Raw genomic sequence first — 23,765 nt, 5'->3', positions numbered from 1 at the left:
GTTTTTACTGTACTGCACAGCAAAGAAGAGCATTACAGCTCTTCTGAAGGCGCCACTTCAGCAGGCGCCTTGTCAGGTGGTGCAGTATCTTCGTCGTCGTCCGGAACTTCTTTTCGTGCTGAAGACGTAGGCGTGTCTTCTTTCTTTTTTCGGGTGAGGAACATAGTGATGGGCAGTTGCTGGTGCTGCCTTTTCTTCTGGGCGAGGAGGTTTTTATAGACTTCAATGCCTCCGTCGATTACATTTCTGAACTTCAACGAACGAATCATCTGGGGGTCCCATTCTTCAGCCCTTTCCTTAAGTTCTTTTGCCATTCTCACTAGGGTTGCGAGGCGTTCCAGTGATAGGCCTTCTTCTTCTTCATCCCCTGGACCCTCTTCTTCTTCCTCACTTGCTGACTTCGTCATCTCTGCCAGGTCTTCGTCCGTTAACGGATCTGAGTGGGTCTCGAGCAGCTCCTCAACGTCATCGAGAGTCATATCGTTGAAGCCATCTCCTCCTAGTAATTTTGCCAGCTTCACTGCCTTATCTACTGCAGAGTGGTGGACTTCGTCAGGAGAGAAACCCTTGTACAGTACACGTAATCGTGGACTACTTCTGGCCACAATTTTTTCCAGCAGGCATTCAAAGTTTCTGTCTTCATCTCCTTTATGGCCATCTGAATATTTTGCAGACACGTTGCAATGGTGTACTCACGCCAGTACGCCTTCAGCGAGAAGTTTTCGTCCGAGTCCATAGCCTCGACCAGGTGCTGCAGGGTGTTTCGCATATAAAGTGCCTTAAATGCGCGAATGACACCTTGATCCATGGGCTGTATCAGCGATGTGGTGTTTGGCGGTAAGAACTCTATTTGTATGCCATCATACGACAGGTCGAGCGCGTGACCTCCTGCAAAATCTAAAAAAATAAAAATACCTATAGGCCGCAGAATCCCGCGATATAATGAAAAATCCGATATATAATTTTACATATACTAGCGAGAAAAACCCGCGATGTACCGAAGCCGCGAAAAGTGAAGCGCGATATAGCGAGGGATGACTGTATATATATGTATATATATGTATATATATATATATATATATATATATATATATATATATATATATATATATATATATATATATACATATATATATATATATATATATATATATATATATATATATATATATATATATATATATATATATATATATTATTGCGGATATGAGGACTGTATTTTTTTGATTGTGTGTATTATTATTATTGCTCGAGTCTGGCCCCTCCTGCCTCCAGTGTTGTGTAAAGGTCAAAGGGCGTTCCGGTAGTTAATTCCATAAAGCATCCATTGAAGGACACTATAAAACCCTTGTTCAGTAGCTTATATCTTTATTTTGTGTTTTAGGGTAAGGCCTTGTCTTCCATTAAAATGACACTCCATTGCACCAAGTGAAATAGATAGATTCCCTTCATTCCCATTCCCAAAAACCTCCATTTCCCCTTTCGTCATGGCCAAGCCTCAATTTGCCAATTACATCCCCTCCAAAGCCGCCATTGAACATGTGCTTGGGTCGGGGAAGAAAGGCGTGCCCGCCCGTCGTCATCAAGGGCGGAGCCAGAGGGTCGCGCGACCAACCATGGCCGAGGTGAGCACACCGATGGGCGCGTCCTGAAGGCCGGCGGCTTAATCGCCGGAGGCGTTATAAAAGCGCGGGCGCAAGACTGGCAAGAGTGATAAGGAGGGAGTCGTCAGAGCAAAGCTGCGTAGAGAGGTCCATGACGAGAGAGGTCCATGACAAAGAGAGGTCCATGACAAAGAGAGGTCCATGACAAGAGTGGCGGTTGCATCCACAGCAGCTTGAGCCACCGAAGCTGCAGCCACAGCAGCGTGGGGCCTGGACGGCAGTTTGGAGCAGGGCCGTGAAGGAACGGCGGCTGCCCAACGCGCCGATCGTGCTGTTGGACCTCCCTTTCCCACCAGCCATCCACCTGCCATTCCTATCATCATTCCCCGTGTAAGTGTATTCGTAGTCTGTCTTTTGTCTTGTCCCTGGGAATAAGTTAAGCCTGTTAGATAAGCTAGTATTTTCACTGTGTCTCTAAAAGCTTCTGTAAATTATTTTCTTATCTTTCCTTCTCCTTGGTTATTTTGACCCTGTAAATAGTAAATAAATTTAGTAGTATTTTCAACCTTTGTTTCGTCTTCTTATTCCTTTTCTTCACATCCGTCGTCTTTGTCTTTTCCCTCATTAAATAGCTGTGGCGCGATACGGCCAACGTTCGAGTGAATTGGGTGAATCGGGGAAACTGTTAGGTCGCGGGGCCTCCGCTCGGCAAACATACCATCCTTAACCGCGGACCGTAACAATTGGTGTCAGGAGTGTCGGATTCGGACCTGGGACTAAATTCATTTAGCCCAAATTTTGGACACAATTGTACAATTGGTGTAACAATTGGTGTCAGAAGTGTCGGATTCGGACCTGAAGCGCTTAATGCGCTCAAAATTACAAAGTACCGAAATTGCTTTTGTTTTACAAAACCCGAATTTTGAAATCGCGCCATGGCTGGTCAAGGCGACGGGATGTCGGTGGGAGAGATAGACGGAGTAGAATCGACCCAGGACCTCGGGGAAATGTATGTGGATGAAAGAGAGGAGGAGAACATTGGCAATGTGATTGAGGAGGTTTCAGGCGCGCAAAATGGCGCTCTCGCGCACGAGGTTTCAGGCGCGCAAAATGACGCCTCGCACATGGCTACGGCGCCCGCGACCGTAGCAGCGCCACCGGTGGATTTGAACCTTTTTATGATGCAAATGAAAGCCCTTAGGCTGCTGGGCCATAGAAGTTCACGGTTCACGTTTCACGGTTCATGCGTGTAAAGAAAAGTGGACAAACGTAGTATGACTTGCTCTGGGCCATAGAACGCCTTTCATGTTTCACGTGTCACGTTTCACGCGTGAAAGGCGGAATGAACATGCACACTTTTTCTATGCGTGAAAACGGAGATCTCGGTCGACCTGATTATTTTTAGACTGACATCCGGGCAAAACTTCCGAAACAAAATGGACGACTACCGAGAACAGTTGATCGAGTTAGTGAGAGCAAGGCCCCTGCTGTGGGATCCGCGTGTGGCGGATTACAAAGACAAGGACCAGAAGGCACAAGTTTGGGAGAACTTGAATGGGCGTCTGAATTCACCGACAGGTTAAGGTTTATTGTTTTCGGTGCCTTTTTCTCTTCCTCCGTCTTAGTAGAAGCAGAATGAGGCAATCTTCTTCATCCGAAGAGTCCATGTTGACGGTTACTCGGCCAAAGCAGAACTGGCGCGCAACACGTGAACAGCCAAGCGTGAAATCCTATGGCCCAGGGTCCGATTGTTCACGTGAACGTGAACCGTGAAACGTGAAACGTGAACCGTGAACTTCTATGGCCCAGCAGCCTTATGGACAAGAATAGTGAGCAATTGGGAAACCAAATCGGAGGATTGGAAAACAGAATGGGGAACCGGATGGATGCTCAGGGTGAGCGATTGGAGGGCCAAATGGGGGCAATGAGGGGTACCGTTGAGGGGTTAGACAAGAAATTTGAGGGGTTAGACAAGAAATTTGAGGGGTTAGACAAGAAATTTGAGGGGTTAGACAATGGGATAGAAGGGGTGAAACATGGGTTAACGGGGGTGGAAAATAGAATGCCTGCCCAGGAGAATCGGATAGAGGGGGTGAAAAATGGGTTGAGGGGGCTAGAAGATAGGATGGAAGACAAATTGCGGGAAGTAGGGGAGCAATCCGCCCGGGAAATCAAACGGATGGGGAACCAGATAGAGGAGGTGAAAATCGGGGTAGAAACCAAATTGGATGCTCAGAGGGATGAATTGGGACAGATGAGGGTGGCATCTACAAAAGAGAGGGAGGAGATGAAAGAGGATATACGACGAGGTGTAAGTGAGGAGGTCTCGGGGGTACGCGAGGAGGTAAAGCGAGGTGAAAAGCGGATGGAGAAAGAAGTGAGGAATAATACGGCTAAGTTACAAGGGGGCATAGAGGACCTGACGGAGGAGGTGGAACAGCTGACGGTGGGACAGATGGAGTTAGTGGAGCAGGTTCAAAGGAACACTGCGGTACTAGGAGGGTTAAAAGCGACACAAAACGACATTAAAAATGACTTGATAGCGACACAGAGGCAATGTCAGATGGTACGTGAGGGACTGACAACGAGGTTGGATGAGGTGACAGAAGTAATGGAGACGAAGGACCGGGAGGTGAGGACGCACATAGAAACGGTCAAGGTAGCCTTAGAGGACGAGATAGAGGAGATGCACCGGGAAATAAAAGAGGTGAAGCAAAAGTTAAAGGAGGTGAAAGAGGGGGTGAGTGAAATTAAGAAGAGACGGACCGAAACTAAGAGAGAAATACAGGAGGAGGTGATGGAATATGTACAAGGTCGGTGCTCAACTCATAATGGTGTGCTCACTAACCAAATAAAGAGTTTGCAGGTGGTGAAGGAGGTGCGGAGACACAAATAAAGTGTGCAGGTGGCGAAGGAGGTGCGGAGACGAGGTGCCGAGGTGAGTGGCGATATACGTGAAAATGTATATGATGTGAGGGGAGCTTCAGTCGGCTTGGGGGTTGATTTGGATCCGGGTGTTCGTGAGAGGCCAGTGGTGAAGTGTGCGACAGGTACGGTGTGCGAAGGAGGAGGTGTGCGAGAATGTCCGACTCTGGGGTGTGTGAGGAAAAAGTGCGCGCCGAGGAGTGATTGTGCTGTCGAGAGTGAGTCGGTCGTAGCGCGTGTGCGAGGGCGCACATGGAAGCGCGTAGTGAGGAGTGTTACAAAGGATGTAACGAAAGAGTGTACACCTGTGGTGAGTGTTACGGAGGAAGTAACGGGAGAGTGTGCACGAGAGGATGCGCGAGAAAGGTGTGTAACGGACGGGTGCATGGGGAAAGAGTGCACTGTCGAGAGTAAGGGTGAGTGCGCTGTCAAGAGTGGTGGTGAAAGTAGTGAGAGTGACACGGAGCGTGAGTTGGTTGTGGCAGGTGAGAGGATGTACACCTGGAATGGAAGGATGCACACCTGGAATGGTAGAGCGTGTGTGGGAATGCACACTTGAGTTGGTAGTGAGGCACGTGGTTGGGTGTGCGAGTGAGAGCACACCTGTGATTGTCACAGAGGAGGTGACCGAGGAGGGGGCGCGAAGAGGTGTGTTGGTGAGGTGTGCGAACGACGAGTGTGTGCAAAGGTGTTCGGTGGTCAGGTGTGTGACCAAGTCTGTGAGCGGAATGAGTGTACCTGGGTGTGGAAGAGAAGGTGCAATGACGAGGAGCATGGGAACAGCTGGATGTATGAGCAAGGAACGGGCTGCAGGGTGTAAGCATGCAGGTGAGGCATCGACGGTAACCGGGTTAGCGGTTAGAACGACATTTAGCCGAATCGGGCCCTCGGTGCGCGTCGGGCAGCTTCGCGTGCCGCGAGGACCAGCGGGGATCTGAACCACGGCGGTTTCGAAAGAACCGCCGTACGCGATCCACGCTGGGCCTCGCTTTGAACGGCCGCGTCAGACGTCAGTGCTCCACTAGGCGGAGCGGGCAACCCGATAGGAAGGGTCGTCATGGCGACCCCTTTTTGTTGAGGCGTTCCGGCAGGTCGAGATCGAGCCATTGGATGGCTCCGTGCCGAGGTGGTGCGTGGGATCTCGGCCCGGGTAAGCCTCCTTCCCTTCACCGAGTGTCGGACATATCCAACCGCCGGCACCAAGCAACCCGCATTCATTGCTAGGCCGTGCGAAGCCGGGCTGTAGGAGTGAATTGGCGCACCGAGAGGCATTAGTAAGTAGACTGTAATGATGAGGACAGTGGTCTGGACCCGAAATTAGAAAAACAAAATTTGATGATTGGCAAAGGATTGGTAGAGTGATAGAAAATTTTTGATTGGTTGAAATTTGGTGTGCAAAATTGGTAGTGGAACGTCCCCGATGTGGTGGGATGGCAACTCTGTCATCCCTCACAGCGGGGGCAAAGGAGCACTAGTTATGGGGTTTATGGCAGTGAAAACTAGCCCGGGAGGGTTTGGATAATGTGTAGGGACCTAGAAGATGACAATAGGTAACGTTAAGATCAGTTAGTGACAATGATACCTGTAGTGGGGACGCAGGTAGATTAGTGTGGATGATAATGACGTGGTATGTGCTTTGTTTAAAGGGAAGACGGGGAGCACTAAGTTAGCCGGGCAACAGGTAGATTAGATGATGCCGTGTGTATGGTTAAACAGGTGTGATTGCACAGGTGTGCAACTGGACAGGTGTGTGGAGCAGTGTATGAGTGAGTGATAGTGATGTGAGTTGTATTGACCAATTGGTCCAGGAAGGAAGGAGGGTGCAGGTGGCACCAGGTGTGATTGCACAGGTGTGCAACGACAGGTGTATGGAGAATGGTTGTGTGGAATAAATGGTATGGAGTATATGGAGTATTGGAATGGATGGTCATGGAGTGAGTATGGTGGAAACTATGGAGTGGAGTGGATGGTGCGAAGGTGTGAATGGGGGAAGGATGGACCCCCATCACGAATACCCGGGGCGGGTAGTTTAAGTGTTAGGTAGAGGGTATAGGTAAATTATGGTTGGATATTGGCATCTGTGGTGCGGGTGAAAGAATGGTATTTGGATGGGTGCATTAGTGTTGTGGAAATGGCTGGGCGTGTAGCCTGTTAGTGTGTGTAGTTGGTTTGGGCACTCCACCACTGTGAGGATGTCGGCCAGGTGAGGCCGCAGGTGGGCTCTGGGAGCCGGTAGAGTTGTTGTGGATGGGGCCCGAGGATCCGGAGGACGGACCCGGGTAGCCCAGTGCCAGAGGGTACCGAGGGGTGACAGAGCCAGGAGGGGCCTTCCCCAGTAGATAGGTTAGGTCAAGGAGCAGGTAAGCTCGGGTGGCAACTGCAGTGGTGGAGGTGTGCAGGTGGGTAGACCTGCTGGGAGAGCTACACGACCCAGCCCGGAAATTGTGCAAGGGCACAGGGAGATGAATCGGGGGAGTGAGACCCCAAATTGATGAAGCACCACAGTTTGGTCAATGGGAATTTGGTTCTTAAAACCACATAGAGTAAGATGGCCAATGGTTTGGCAGGGAAAGACCCCGGGTAGTGTAAAGTGTGTTAATGTCATTTAGAGGATAGTTAGGATGGAGATCTGCTCGCACCATCTGCATCCACTCACCTGAGATGACGTACCTCCACACCATGCCAGGTTGTTTTGATTATTTTTTATGATGCAAATGTTTTGGAATGTGAGACGCATCATGACGTGGGTGTGACATTGTGCTTGATGTTCCATCTCTTCCTCCTTATGAGGATTGATGATGAATGATGATGATGATGATGGCAAATTTTGGATAGAGGGATTGTGGAGACGAATTTGGTATAGGGGAAATATGGGGAAGATGTGACGGTAGCGACGGATTTGTAATGTGTAAATTTTTGTAAATATGGGGTAAGGGCAAGGGTAGTGTAGGTGACGGGGGGGGGGGGGGGGGCGGGGTGACGTACGGTGGGGACGAGCTTTCTCCGTACGCACTTCGGCTTGCATTGCCTTATTGATGTGTACCCTTGAGACCTTACCCCTCGCTCATCTGTCTTGTCCCCCCTTTTGTCTCCCACATGAGGACCTGAGCGCCACTGGGCGCCGAGGGGAGCGTGCGTGAGTCCACCATTGTGCGCCCGGAACTCCCAGAACCAGCTGTCTGCATCGATGCACCACATTATGGACCACACCACTGTGGCCGAGCACCACTTATGGACCCCATGGGTTGGGGCATGGCCCCTCTGCTGGAACCGGCCATGAAGGCCCGAAATCTTGCTGGCGGACCTTGGCCACAGGGCACCGATGCCCCACAGGTGAACCACACTAGTCGGCCCTGTGGGCCATAAATAAAATAAATAAAAATGGACACGTTGGGTGCATTTCATTTTATGCTCAAATAGGCTGCCAGTAAGAAAATGAGAGAAAATGACAACATCTGGAAGAAAGCAAATAGCCAGCAGAGGGAGCCGAAGAGCAAGAGACCACCTGCAGGGTTAGGGGTTGTTGGTTTTATTTTGATGGACAGTGATGACTGTGCACCGATTGGTGCTTGAGGGTGTGTTGGTGCGTTTTGGGTGCTTTCATGGTGCGTCGATGCAGAGCAGACTGTCTCCCCCCCAGAAAGAACAATCACAGGTCCTGGGTTGCGTTTTGTAAATAAAATAGCGTCATTGTAAATAATGCTCCCCACCGTCAGTGTGTAGTTTGAAGACCATTCCGCAATTCGGTTAGCTGTGGGCGTGAGTCTGTTAGGCAGGGTGCAATGGAGCAGCGGGACATATTTATCTATGTTTTAAAACTGTCGCACTCAGGGTCAGGTTAAAAGTAGAGGGAACTACACCTACGTGTCACACTAAATTAAAGTTGTAGGCCCGGGACGTGCCTAAGAGGAGGAGGGTGCAGTGTTGCGGATATGAGGACTGTATTTTTTTGATTGTGTGTATTATTATTATTGCTTGAGTCTGGCCCCTCCTGCCTCCAGTGTTGTGTAAAGGTCAAAGGGCGTTCCGGTAGTTAATTCCATAAAGCATCCATTGAAGGACACTATAAAACCCTTGTTCAGTAGCTTATATATTTATTATGTGTTTTAGGGTAAGGCCTTGTCTTCCATTAAAATGACACTCCATTGCACCAAGTGAAATAGATAGATTCCCTTCATTCCCATTCCCAAAAACCTCCATTTCCCCTTTCGTCATGGCCAAGCCTCAATTTGCCAATTACATCCCCTCCAAAGCCGCCATTGAACATGTGCTTGGGTCGGGGAAGAAAGGCGCGCCCGCCCGTCGTCATCAAGGGCGGAGCCAGAGGGTCGCGCGACCAACCATGGCCGAGGTGAGCACACCGATGGGCGTGTCCTGAAGGCCGGCGGCTTAATCGCCGGATGCGTTATAAAAGCGCGGGCGCAAGAGTGATAAGGAGGGAGTCGTCAGAGCAAAGCTGCGTAGAGAGGTCCATGACAAGAGAGGTCCATGACAAGAGAGGTCCATGACAAAGAGAGGTCCATGACAAAGAGAGGTCCATGACAAAGAGAGGTCCATGACAAAGAGAGGTCCATGACAAAGAGAGGTCCATGACAAAGAGAGGTCCATGACAAAGAGAGGTCCATGACAAAGAGAGGTCCATGACAAAGAGAGGTCCATGACAAAGAGAGGTCCATGACAAAGAGAGGTCCATGACAAGAGTGGCGGTTGCATCCACAGCAGCTTGAGCCACCGAAACTGCAGCCACAGCAGCGTGGGGCCTGGACGGCAGTTTGGAGCAGGGCCGCGAAGGAATGGCGGCTGCCCAACGCGCCGATTGTGCTGCCGGACCCGTTGGACCTCCCTCTCCCCCCAGCCATCCACCTGCCATTCCTATCATCATTCCCCGTGTAAGTGTGTTCGTAGTCTGTCTTTTGTCTTGTCCCTGGGAATAAGTTAAGCCTGTTAGATAAGCTAGTATTTTCACTGTGTCTCTAAAAGCTTCTGTAAATTATTTTCTTATCTTTCCTTCTCCTTGGTTATTTTGACCCTGTAAATAGTAAATAAATTTAGTAGTATTTTCAACCTTTGTTTCGTCTTCTTATTCCCTTTCTTCACATCCGTCGTCTTTGTCTTTTCCCTCATTGAATAGCTGTGGCGCGATACGGCCGACGTTCGAGTGAATTGGGTGAATCGGGGAAACTGTTAGGTCGCGGGGCCTCCGCTCGGCAAACATACCATCCTTAACTGCGGACCGTAACTATATATATATATATATATATATATATATATATATATATATATATATATATATATATATATATATATATATATATATATATATACATATATATATATATATTACATACTAACAATAAGTTAGGGATATTGGCAGGTTCTTTGGTGTGGTTGATTTTGTGTATTAATTATGTTGAAAAAAAGTTGTTGGTCCTAATTCTATGGTTATTAGTGAGTGTGAAAAAACACAGCATTCTTGATTTCAATACCATAACCCTAACCCCTATTAAAAACAAATAAACACTCCCACAATATCCCTAACTTATTGTGAGTAGTGTATATGAAGTAACTAGAACTACACTCTTCGATGTCACGACGTCGACTGATATGCCTCTTCCCATATTATTGTATCATTATAATACTTGTACCAAGTTTGCTTTAAATCCATTCAGCTTTTCTCAAGTTATCACATTTTTACCTGACATGACCTCAGGACCCCAAAATCTAATCAGTTAATCCTTGTCATACATATCTGTACCAAATTTGAATTAGATCCCTTTAGCTGTTCTCAAGTTATAGACCTATTACAGACTCTGACCTTTGACCTCTTGACCCAAAAATGTAATCCGTTAATCTTTACATCATGAAACATGTGTGTACCAAGTTTGAATTGGCTCACTTCAGTCGTTCTCAAGTTATAGACCTATAACAGACTTTGACCTTTGACCTTGTGACCCCAAAATCTAATCGGTTCATCTTTACGTCATTCTACATAAGTGTACCAAATTTGGTCAGAATCCCATCACTGGTTCACAAGTTATTGTGGCAACATGATTGTTACCTAACATGACCTCTGACCTTTGACCTCGTGACTCCAAAATCTAATCCGTTCATCTTTACGTCATTATACTTACCTGCACCAAGTTTGACCAAGATCCCTTCGGCCGTTCTCAGGTTATCGCGGTAACGAAAACCTATCACGGATGGACGGATGGACAACCTGAAAACATAATGCCTATGGCGACTTCGTCAATAAAAAATTCGGTTTGGGGATTTTAAAGGGCTACCGCCACCTTTTTTACTGGTGCATAAATGATAGAACCAAGCATAACCAATCCAAAGAGTGGAGAAAAATTACAACCTTGGTATAAAAATGGAAAACGATGAATAAGGTAAATATCAAAAAGGTCTTATTGAATAAATAACAACGGCAAGTGTTAATAAAGCCTACAGACAGGGGTTTTAAAGGATTTACTGGATGTCAATAAATCAATGGAAAAATATTTTTCTACAATCACAATGTGTGTGGCTCAGGAGGTGCCCAGCACAACATTGAGAAAGGTTTTTTTTTTTTTTTTTCCATCTATTCAACAATGATATTTAAACCAAGTTCCAACATATAATTTGTTAAAGTACTCGATGGTGATGAGTGTTTTTTTTTGTTGTTGTTTTTTTTAATATATATACTGAATCGAGGCTCGTGAAAGAGCCGACAACCGCGAGGGAAAGACAGTACAGGGGGACCGTGAGGGAAAGACAGCACAAGGGGACCGTGAGGGAAAGACAGTACAGGGGGATCGCAAGGGAAAGACAGCACAGGGGGACCGTGAGGGAAAGACAGCACAGGGGGACCGTGAGGGAAAGACAGTACAGGGGGACCGTGAGGGAAAGACAGCACAAGGGGACCGTGAGGGAAAGACAGTACAGGGGGACGGCGAGGGAAAGACAGCACAGGGGGACCGCGAGGGAAAGACAGCACAGGGGGACCGTGAGGGAAAGACAGCACAGGGGGACCGTGAGGGAAAGACAACACAGGGGGACCGTGAGGGAAAGGCAGCACAGGGGGACCGTGAGGGAAAGGCAGCACAGGGGGACCGTGAGGGAAAGACAGCACAGGGGGACCTTGAGGGAAAGACAGTACAGGGGGACCGCGAGGGAAAGACAGCACAGGGGGACCGTGAGGGAAAGACAGCACAGGGGGACCGTGAGGGAAAGACAGCACAGGGGGACCGTGAGGGAAAGACAGCACAGGGGGACCGCGAGGGAAAGACAGCACAGGGGGACCGCGAGGGAAAGACAGCACAGGGGGACCGTGAGGGAAAGACAGCACAGGGGGACCGTGAGGGAAAGACAGAACAGGGGGACCGCGAGGGAAAGACAGCACAGGCGGACCGCGAGGGAAAGACAGCACAGGGGGACCGTGAGGGAAAGACAGCACAGGGGGACCGTGAGGGAAAGACAGCACAGGGGGACCATGAGGGAAAGACAGCACAGGGGGACCGTGAGGGAAAGACAGAACAGGGGGACCGCGAGGGAAAGACAGCACAAGGGGACCGTGAGGGAAAGACAGCACAGGGGGACCGTGAGGGAAAGACAGAACAGGGGGACCGCGAGGGAAAGACAGCACAGGGGGACCGTGAGGGAAAGACAGCACAGGGGGACCGCGAGGGAAAGACAGCACAGGGGGACCGTGAGGGAAAGACAGCACAGGGGGACCGTGAGGGAAAGACAGCACAGGGGGACCGTGAGGGAAAGACAGAACAGGGGGACCGCGAGGGAAAGACAGCACAGGGGGACCGTGAGGGAAAGACAGAACAGGGGGACCGCGAGGGAAAGACAGCACAGGGGGACCATGAGGGAAAGACAGCACAGGGGGACCGTGAGGGAAAGACAGCACAGGGGGACCGTGAGGGAAAGACAGCACAGGGGGACCGTGAGGGAAAGACAGCACAGGGGGACCGTGAGGGAAAGACAGAACAGGGGGACCGTGAGGGAAAGACAGAACAGGGGGACCGCGAGGGAAAGACAGCACAGGGGGACCGTGAGGGAAAGACAGCACAGGGGGACCATGAGGGAAAGACAGCGCAGGGGGACCATGAGGGAAAGACAGCACAGGGGGACCGTGAGGGAAAGACAGCACAGGGGGACCGCGAGGGAAAGAAAATGTTGTAAGAAAATCAAGTTATTTTCTGAAATAGAACATAAACAGATATTCATTGGCTCTCTCTTTGACTTAAACGTAAAGATGCCAGTGAAGGAACTGCGCTCCAACGCGAGTCGAAAGAATTGACGCGACCAAAGACGGAATTCGTCCGAGTTGCTTTATTGAAACAAAACAGCTCAGGTATTCTGACAAGCCCGTTTATCGGGCAGCAATATATATACACATTTATGTCGGGAAGTTTGCCCGGCAAAAGCTATACCGGGCATGCCCGGGTGTCAAGGGCGAGCCTTGGAAAGGCGAGTCTGGACCTGCCCGGGCGTGTTTGGCTGCGGCCTGGCAAGTCGAGGCTGGGCGTGCCCGAGCGCTCTGGACGAGCCTGGAAAGGCGATAGCGGGCATGCCCGGACGCTCTGGGCGAGCCCTGGAAAGGCGATAGCGGGCATGCCCGGACGCTCTGGGCGAGCCCTGAAAAGGCGATAGCGGGCATGCCCGGACGCTCTGGGCGAGCCCGGGAAAGACGAGACCGGGCGTGCCCGGGAGGTTCGGGCGTGCCCGGGAACAGTGAGTCCGGGCATGCCCGGGAGAGGCGAGTCTGGCCGTGTTCTGGCCGGTGCAAGGCGATTGTGTGCATCCAGCGGTAACCGCTACACCAGTGTGATACACAGGTTAGATTATGATATATCTCTCACAAACAGATGTAAAGATGTCAGTATGAGGTTAGAGTATGGTGTGACTAATGTGAAAGACAATCATTAATAACCAACCATCATCACCTCCCACCAAGTGGTACAGATATGTTTCTTTTGAGAAAAGATGTTGAGCAGGTAAGCGAGCGAAAAGGAGCGGAGCAAGCTTTTGTGTTAAAAATGCTTATGTTGGGCAAATAAGACTTATGTTTGTATGAATAAGGTTGAATGAATGAATGAATGACCGTTTTAAGGCCATTTTCCCCGCTAGAGCGGGGGTTAGCCTTGCTGGCCCCATGACAATCATGGTTCCCTGTTTGAGGCAATGTTTTTATGGCCGGATGCCCTTCCCGACGCCAACCCTTGGTCACGCTCTTACGATGCGCAGGGATACGGTGTACCTATTCTAAATCGGGGTACACACCGTGATCATTCATCCCAGCAAGCTGGTACTCGATTTGCCGACCTCGGAAGGATGACAGGCTGAGTCAACCCCCCTGGCGTTAATTCAGCGATCGATCGGGATTTGAACCCAGGATCCTAGGATCCCAAGCCAGCACCCTAACCGCTAAGCCAACACCAGGCTATGTATGAATAAGGTTATCGGTGTAAAATAAAATGTCCCCAGCTCTTACATCGTTTCACAAGTTTGAGGTGGCCATCGCCGGCTGCCTCGGCAATGGCCCGGTCGTAGTCACCAGCGTCCCACTCCAACATTTCTACAATCTTGGTGTGGCCACAGCCAGCCACCCTTAACCATCACCTGGCTGAATTTATCGGCACTACAGTCCCTTCAGCAGGCATTGTCAGGAAAGGATATTATATCAATATTATCTTCATTTACCTGTATTATAAAACTGAAGTGTCCGTCTGGCCGTCCCCAAACTACTCCCTCGGTTTATTCGCTGGTTTGATATTTGAATACAATCGTGATTTTGAGGTTCCACCCTAACGATGCCGCTTTTATCCATCCTAAGGTGTGAGAAGAGTTCATAAATTTCTCAGTACAATTATGATTTTGATTTTCGATCCGGACGAAGTGTTTTGTATCCGCCCTTTCTCGCCGGCAGATTCATCTATATCGGTTAGCACATATCAGAATGTACATGCAAGTCTAAGTACACTGTAATCTTTGGTCTTGTTGCTGCGCAATATTTTCTTCAAAGGAGCCTTAATCTTTGTTGACTGTCACTTCATATTCATGTGCTGTGTTATCTTTGCCATAGCACAGGTGGACATGGATATGGATCAAACACAAGATGTACAGAGTTGTTGTTGGTGGACCTTTTCCCTAAAAAAAAAAAAAACCTCAAGTGTTTGTAACATTGTATTTTGTTATATTAATGGTGTAGTATCAATTTGTGATTGGAATGATTCTGTTTGGAATAAAAAATATCGGTTTAGTTGAAAGAGTTTAAAGTATTGAGTTTAAAGATTAAGTTGAAAGGAAATGACATGAGGGATTTCACCTGTGACGTTCATGGATTCGCCATTTGCAGTTTCGCCATTGTCTGCGTGTGGAGACAATCCGATGCAGGAAGTTTTTTGTTCTTAAGATATTCACAAACCGGCTATCCATGCCTGACGTTCGACTGAAGGTGGCACAGGAATGTGGATTTATTGGATCATGGTGTAGCATTCACCGTTCCGCCCCCAACCCCTCCCACCCCACGCTCCCAAAGTCATTCACGAACTGGCTGTCCACACATGACGTTCGACTGAAGATGACACAGGAATGTGGAATTTATTGGTTCATGGTTTAGCATCCGCCGTTTCCACATTGTCTGTCTGCTTTCGTCCTCCCACCTGTGCATAGCACGGGTACTTGGCTAGTTGACATGTACAAGTGATTGTATAGTGTTTTCCTTGTTGTCATAAACAAAACTATAATGGCACTCAGTAGAGAGCATACCTACGCCTGGTTTGCCATGTCACTCAATGATGAACAATCACTTTAAAAATTAAATAATTCTCATATGAGAATCCATATTCAGATCTTCACCAAAATCGAATCGATTCTTCCTTGTCACACACACAATCTCTCCACCAAGTTTTGTCCAAATCCATCCATAACTTTTTGAGATATTGCGCAATGTATAGTTTTGGCCCTATCTCTCAATGATGAACAATCACTTAAAAAATTAAATAATTCTCATATGCGAATCCATATTCAGATCTTCACCAAAATCGAATCTATTTGTCCTTGTCAGACACCCAACCGGTCCACCAGGTTTCGTCCAAATCCGTCCATAACTTTTTGGGATATCCTGCTATGTATCGTTTTTGGCCCAATCTCCCAATGGTGAAGAAACACTTTAAAAATTCTATTAGCCGGATCGGGATCCGGATCTTCACCAAAATCGAATCATTTCGTCCGAATCCGTCCACAACTTTTTGAGTTATTTTGTTCACAAACAAACAAACGGACAAACGGGTGAAAACCTAATCTCCATCCGCCTTTGGTGGCGGAGGTAACGATCACTCCTTGTCGATATTCTTGCACATTGCGCGTTATTCCATAGATGATATTCACGTATAATACAGCAGATGGCGCACTTTACTCACCAGCACATCGACATATCGATGCTGCAAACAAGGTCGCGTTTCTCTTCTCTGGAGTTTTCTTTTCAACAAATGGTTTCATTAACCTAAAGTTACTAAAACCCAAATGGTTAATCATTTTTACCAAATATAGGGAGGGTAACGCGGACATCAATTAGTGGTGATTCCAAAACTTTAAACTACTTGTAAATTACCGTACTCCACACGGAATATGTTCACTTTTGATGTTTTTAAATGTTGAAAATCCGAAATATTTCACTTCCCACCCTGCCTGTTACCTGTAATGTGTAACGTTTCCACGTGCAAGTTGTGATCGGGTTGGAGGAATACAGCTACATACTGCGTATGCAAAAGCAATTTTTCATCCACTCTCAGATTTCTGCTCCTCCAAACATCAGCGTTTTGCTCTCCAAACCTCGGCTTCTTGCTTCCCAAACCCTGGCTTCTTGCTTCCCAAACCTAAGCTTCTTACTCCCCAAGCCTTAACTTCTTGCTCCCCAAACGTCAGCTTCCTGCTCCCCAACCTCGGCTTCTTGCTCCCCAAACATCAGCTTCTTGCTCCCCAAATCTCAGCTTCTTGCTCACCAAATCTCAGCTTCTTGCTCACCAAACTTCGGCTTCTTGTTTCCCAAACCACAGCATCTTACTCCCCAAACCTCAGATTCTTGCTCCCCAAACCTCAGATTCTTGCTCCCCAAACGTCAGCTTCCTGCTCCCCAAACCTTAGCTTCTTGCTCCCCAAACGTCAGCTTCCTGCTCCCCAACCTCGGCTTCTTGCTCCCCAAACATCAGCTTCTTGCTCCCCAAATCTCAGCTTCCTGCTCCCCAAACCTTAGCTTCTTGCTCCCCAAACGTCAGCTTCCTGCTCCCCAACCTCGGCTTCTTGCTCCCCAAACCTCAGATTATTGCTCCCCAAACTTCGGCTTCTTGCTCCCCAAACCTCAGCTTCTTGCTCCCCAAACCTCAGATTCTTGCTCCCCAAACCTCAGATCTTGCGCCCCAAACTTCGGCTTCTTGCTCCCCAAACCTCAGATTCTTGCTCCCCAAACTTCGGCTTCTTGCTCCCCAAACCTCAGCTTCTTGCTCCCCAAACCTCAGCTTCTTGCTCCCCAAACCTCAGCTTCTTGCTCCCCAAACCTCAGCTTCTTGCTCCCCAAACCTCAGCTTCTTGCTCCCCAAACATCAGCTTCTTGCTCCCCAAACATCAGCTTCTTGCTCCCCAAACTCATGATCTGTCCAACGATCCCTCCGCGATTACCAAGTGAAATCGTAACCTTCGGGACGACTTCGCCGTTCATCTGCAAATTCTTTCACTTTCAAATTGCGCTTTTTACTATAATTTGTCAAAAGTTTATTTTTCAAAGTTTTCAAAAGACCGTTTGTTTGGACCCAGAAGTTCAGTGTAATGGCGCTTTTTAAGTTGTGTAATGTGATTGTATTTATTTTTAACCGACCTACAGCTGCTTCGATGTCGGGCGAGGCTCGTCGAGTTGTGTCGAGCCTGAGCCTGAGTCCGAGTAAGAATGCCGATTTGCAGCTGGAGACAATTAGCAAACACACGCACACTTTGTCTAGCAGAATGTCAGCAAAAACTCATGAAAATGCTTCCTTAAAGGTGCTCAGCAGTGAGCCGTGCAGCGCTTTGATGTATCGGATTCCCAGGAGAAACTTCACAAAGCCAGGTCGGGTTCTACTGTGTTTAATTACGAGAGATGTTTGACATAAAACCGCCAAAATAATCATGAATCACTGTTCGTTAACTTGTTTGGTTACCATGACTTGCAGGAGGAGGACGGCAGGACCATCATGCCTGTGCTGCACCAACTATCCATCACCCATCCACACGCAAACTACCTGCAAGTCCTGCCAATATCTCCATACCTCCTATCTGCAATGCATCCAGGTACCTATCTAATTCCAATTTAAACCTGCGGTGTACCCCCTCTACTGCCACTACCTTTCCGGAGAGACCGTTCCATGCGTTAACCACTCTCCGACTGAAAGACCCCGACTTTAAAACTGTCCTAACTCTTGTCTTCACCCTCAAACTATATGGCTCCTGGTCCATTCTGCTGAAAAACTGCATCACTCTTATCTTAAACATCTCGATCAGATCCCCTTGTGATCACCTCCTTTCCAATGTATGAAGTCCTCTCTCCTTCAGCCACTCCATAGCTTAGTCTAGGTAGGCCGCAATCAATCTAGTAGTCCGACACTGAACCCTCTCTATGGCAGATATGTCCTTCCTCAAATGTGGTGATCAAAATTGAACACAATATTCAAGATGAGACCTCACTAAATTCCTGGGCAGTGATAACACTACCTGATTTCATTTATAATTCATACGAACGCAACTGAAAACCCTGTTATGTTAACCTTTCGCAACTTGCTTACCCCCATATGTATTGCAACCCCCCTAGATCCTTCCTGTGTGTGACCCGCTCCAAGACTGATCCTAATATCATGGAATCCCTATTTTCATTATTATTGCCCATCCACAACATCTTACATTTATTTATGTTAAACTGCATCTGCCAATCCTTTACCCAATGTATGAAGATATCTAGATTTTCCTGAATCTGATCTCTGATATCTCTTGATATTATCCATATGATATATGATCTCTCTGATATCTACTTTACCTCTAACCTTAGTGTCATCTGCAAGTTTAGAAAGCCGACTCAAAACCCCACTGTCTACATCATTGATGTAAATTATGAATAATAATAAATTGATGGAACATTTGGTGACATCAGAGACCATATCCGGATCCGGATATGAAGTTTCTCCTTGGAAAACCAACTACAACGGGCACTCGGTAGAGCGTATACATCTGCCAAGCTGAACAGTTTACGTTTTGTATCCCACAGCTTGGTGTTGGCTTAGCGGTTAGGGTGCCGGCTTGGGATCCTAGGATCCTGGGTTCGAATCCCAGGCGATCGCTGAATTAACGCCAGGGGGGTTGACTCAGCCTGTCGTCCTTCTGAGGTCGGCAAATTGAGTACCAGCTTGCTGGGATGAATGATCACGGTGTGTACCCCGATTTAGAATAGGTACACCGTATCCCTGCGCATCGTAAGAGGCGACCAAGGGTTGGCGTCAGGAAGGGCATTCGGCCATAAAAACATTGCCTCAAACAGGGAACCATGATTGTCATGGGGCCCGCAAGGCTAACCCCCGCTCTAGCGGGGAAAATGGCCTTAAAACGATCATTCATTCATTCATTCATTCATTCATTCATCCCACTGATAAGCCTGGTGTTGGCTTAGCGGTGAGGGTGCAGGCTTGGGATATTGCGTTTGAATCCCGGTTGATCACTGAATTAACGCCAGGGGGGTTGACTCAGCCTGTCATCCTTCCGAGGTCGGCAAATTGAGTACCAGCTTGCTGGGATGAACAATCCCGGTGTGTACCCCGATTTAGAATAGGTACACTGTATCCCTACGCATCGTAAGAGGCGACCAAGGGTTGGCGTCAGGAAAGGCATCCGGCCAGAAAAACATTGCCTCAAACAGGGAACCATGATTGTCATGGGGCCCGCAAGGCTAACCCCCGCTCTAGCAGGGAAAATGGCCTTAAAACGATCATTCATTCATTCATTCATTCATTCATCCCACTGATAAGCCTGGTGTTGGCTTAGCGGTTAGGGTGCCGGCTTGAGCTCCTAGGATCCTGGGTTTGAATCCCAGGCGATCGCTGAATTAACGCCAGGGGGGTTGACTCAGCCTGTCTTCCTTCCGAGGTCGGCAAATTGAGTACCAGCTCACTGGTAAATCCCTGTGTGTCGCAAGAGGTGAATAACAGGGTTGGCGGCAGGAAGAAAATCCGGCCATAAAACATCGCTTCAAAAAGGGGATCACTGTGCCCCAAAAAGGCCAACCCCTGCTGTGCGGGAAAAATGGCCTCCAAAGGTGTTTTTTTTGTCCCACTGATGGGTCGGATCTGTATTCGTACCTGAACCAAAATATAATCCACTTGTTCTTGTCACCTCACCAACTCTTTAATCTAAGGCGCGTGCGATTTGGTCTCTTCCGAAGACAGAAGCCTTTTCCGGAAGATTGCTTTGCGCCGAACAGGCAGACGAGAAGCAAGATGGCGGCCAAACATGTATTACTCGCGCTCATGATGGAAGAATTAGACAAAGATGACACTACATCACAAGTTGATGCAAATATCCAGATTGTGTTTTCACTTGCAAGTTTTGCTGCGTAAGTATAACCAGCAGCGCTTCTCCGTGACTGAAATTAGGCGAGGCCATTTTGTTTTCGAAGAGCCCGCGCCTCTTCTGCTGGATTTTTGGAAGAGGCAGAAGAGCTTCCGAGAAGAGAAGAGTCCAAATCGAACGACCGGAAGAGTCTTCCGGAAGTCTCTTCCTCTTCCGGAAGTGCAAATCGCACGCGTCTCAAGTGTTGTCATAATTCGTTCATAACTTTTTGAAATATCATCCTATATATCGTTTTTGGCTCTATCTCTCAACGGTGGTTTTTTTTTTTAAATCATAGTATCCGGATCTGGATCTTCACCAAAGTCGAATCATTCGTCCTTGTCACACACCCAAACTGTCCACCAGATTTTGTCCGAATCCGTCTGCAACTTTTTGAGATATCGTGACAGACAGAGGGTAAAAACATAACCCCCCATCCACATTCGGTGATGGAGGTAATAATTATTGTTTGAAGGAATGAGATCATGGGATGTGTTTACGCAATCAGTTTCGGTTAAAAAAAATTTTTTTTGGGTGTCTCTCGTTCATGCAGGTGCTTGTAAATGTATGACAAGGACGTTGGTAGACGACGGACAAATCAGTACGGCATACAAGATTTGAATGTAGACTCGAGAGTCATCAAGCCTGCACTCAGAATTAGAGAGCCAAACAGTCCAACGAAGAAAAAGCCATGTTTACAGTATGTCGGGAGTGTTTATATGTAATGTGACAGGTTTAAATTAAAGTGATCAACCACGTGATGTTGAAAGATATTACTTATTACGGAAAAGGATGTTTTAATGTACCAGGGGAGCCGCATACGAAGCTGAAACTTAAATAAGTGCGTTAGTCGACGACAAATCTTATTCTTCCTTTTTTTCTTTATTATTATTTTATTAATTTGCCTTTTTCAAGTTTTTCTTCTGACGACTTCAAGGTTCATTGTTTGGGGAACGTGATAGGCAAAGACATCTTGGAAAATCGTCCTTCAATAGAAAACAATCCTGGACTTTGCGGGGTCTCAGACCCTGAACTTTGTCTAATCTAAATTGTCATTGGTTTGTTTTGTATTTATGGGAGATTAATTCCTAACATGTCCGTCATAGCCAAACCCCTGTAAAAACCATGGTTTATGAAGGAGGGGCCCCAAGTTGCCTTGGTCCCCTGACTTGGAATAAGCCTTGAAAAGACTGACAACCACTTTGAGAACGCGATGTTTTTCTATCCTGACCTCAGTCGGCCATTTTTTTTTTACTGCCAGACTCATGTCAGTGATTGGGCCTCAGAGTAGCGTTTTACCAAATGGTGGACACGACATGTGATGTATTTTTTTTTTTTTGCCAGCAGGACTTCTTCTTCTTTAACGTCCACAATTATTCTCATGTTCATGTAGGGTTGGCTGGGTGAAGCTTGGCCCAAGTCTTTAACGAACCGGCTGACCAGGTCTGACGTTCGACTAAGTGGTTAGTGCAGACATTTGTAATTTGTTCCTGTCACCGATAGCTCTCTTACTCTTCACGGACAGACAGGCCAGACACCGTGGGATCTATAACGTCCACCAACTAATGTTGGCACACGGGACGGCACACACATTGATGAACCACCTGGCCTGAGCTGAGAACAGGACCCGAGCTGAGGTAGAGCGCATGTACCTCTGCTGCAGGCTGAGTAGTTTACGTTTTGTATCCTACTGATAGGCCAGATCTGGATCGCGATCTTCACGAAAATCTAATCAATTTGTCTGTGTCACACACCCAACCTCTCCACCAAATTTCGTTCGAAACCATCCACAACTTATTAAGATATCCTGTTCACAGACAAACAGACAAACAAGAAAGACGTGGGGCAGAGCAAGATACTTGTGAAATCCCTAAAACAACTTTAACCTTAAAAATAATTGGTGGTTGAATTCAATGACCAAACATGCAAATCCTGTTCGGCTTTCAAGTAAATTGGATGAAAATTAATCATTTTTAAAAAATTGTACTATGTTGACCTTTTGACCTTTATACCTCAAGAATAATTGGTGGTTTCATTCAGTGACCTGATATGTAAATTTCCACTAAATTGGGTTAAAATTGAGGATTTTAGAAACTGCACTTAAGTTGTTGACCTTTTTCAGCCTATGTTTACCTCAAAATAATTGGTGGTTGAATTCAGTGATCTGATATGCAAATCCTCTTCAAGGTTCAAGTCAAGTGGATGAAAATTGTTGACCTTTGGCCTATGCGAGACTTTTGACCTCAAAATAAAAGTTTCGTGAAGATCGGTTTAAAATTGTGATATGTAGGCAGTTGACATACACTACAGACAAAGAAACAGACGAACAAGAAAGAGGTTGTGCCTAACACGACACTTGCAAAATCCACCCTCCCTCCCTCTCCCCCACCCAAAAAAAAGTTGTCACGGATACATCGAATTGTCATTAAGATCAATTGGATGAAAATTTGATTATTTTTCAGATTAAAATTGATATTAGAAGTTTGACCTGGAGTTGACCTTTGACCTGTTGACCGCAAATAGTTGATTTCCCAATTCAGTGATGCACTATACAATTGCTGTTTGATTAGAGGATGAAAATTGATGATTTTTCAGATGAAAATTGATGATTTTAGACGTTTGACCTTGAGTTGACCTTTTCACGTCAAACATAGATGGTTTCTCAATTCAGTGACCCAATATGCAAATCCTGATCAACTTTCCAGTAAATCGGATGAAAAATGATGATTCTAGAAATCTGACCTGAAGATGACCTACGACCTCAAAATCAATAGGCTTCTCAGTTGTGAAAATTGATATTAGAAGTTTGACCTTGAGTTGACCTTTTACCTGTTGACCGCAAATAGTTGATTTCCCAATTCCGTGATGCACTATGCAATTGCTGTTTGATTTTCGAGTTAATAGGATGAAAATTGATGATTTTAGAAGTTTGACCTTGAGTTGACCTTTTCACGTCAAACATAGATGGTTTCCCAATTCAGTGACCCAATATGCAAATCCTGATCAACTTTCCAGTAAATGGGATGAAAAATGATGATTTTAGAAATGTAACCTGAAGATGACCGACGACCTCAAAATCAATAGGCTTCTCAGTTGTGAAAATTGATATTATAAGTTTGACCTGGATTTGACCTTTGACCTGTTGACTGAAAATAGTTTCTTTCCCAATTCAGTGATGCACTCTGCAATTGCTGTTTGATTTTCGAGTTAATAGGATGAAAATTGATGATTTTAGAAGTTTGACCTTGAGTTGGCCTTTTCACGTCAAACATAGATGGTTTCCCAATTCAGTGACCCAATATGCAAATCCTGATCAACTTTCCAGTAAATGGGATGAAAAATGATGATTTTAGAAATGTAACCTGAAGATGACCGACGACCTCAAAATCAATAGGCTTCTCAGTTGTGAAAATTGATATTAGAAGTTTGACCTTGAGTTGACCTTTTACCTGTTGACCGCAAATAGTTGATTTCCCAATTCCGTGATGCACTATGCAATTGCTGTTTGATTTTCGAGTTAATAGGATGAGAATTGACGATTTTTCAGATGAAAATTGATGATTTTAGACGTTTGACCCTGAGTTGACCTTTTCACGTCAAACATAGATGGTTTCCCAATTCAGT

The sequence above is a fragment of the Myxine glutinosa genome, chromosome 10, assembly GCF_964187855.1.
Source record: "Myxine glutinosa chromosome 10, kmMyxGlut1.1, whole genome shotgun sequence".
Classification (NCBI taxonomy): Eukaryota; Metazoa; Chordata; class Myxini; order Myxiniformes; family Myxinidae; genus Myxine; species Myxine glutinosa.
This window is presented reverse-complemented; position numbering follows the sequence as displayed.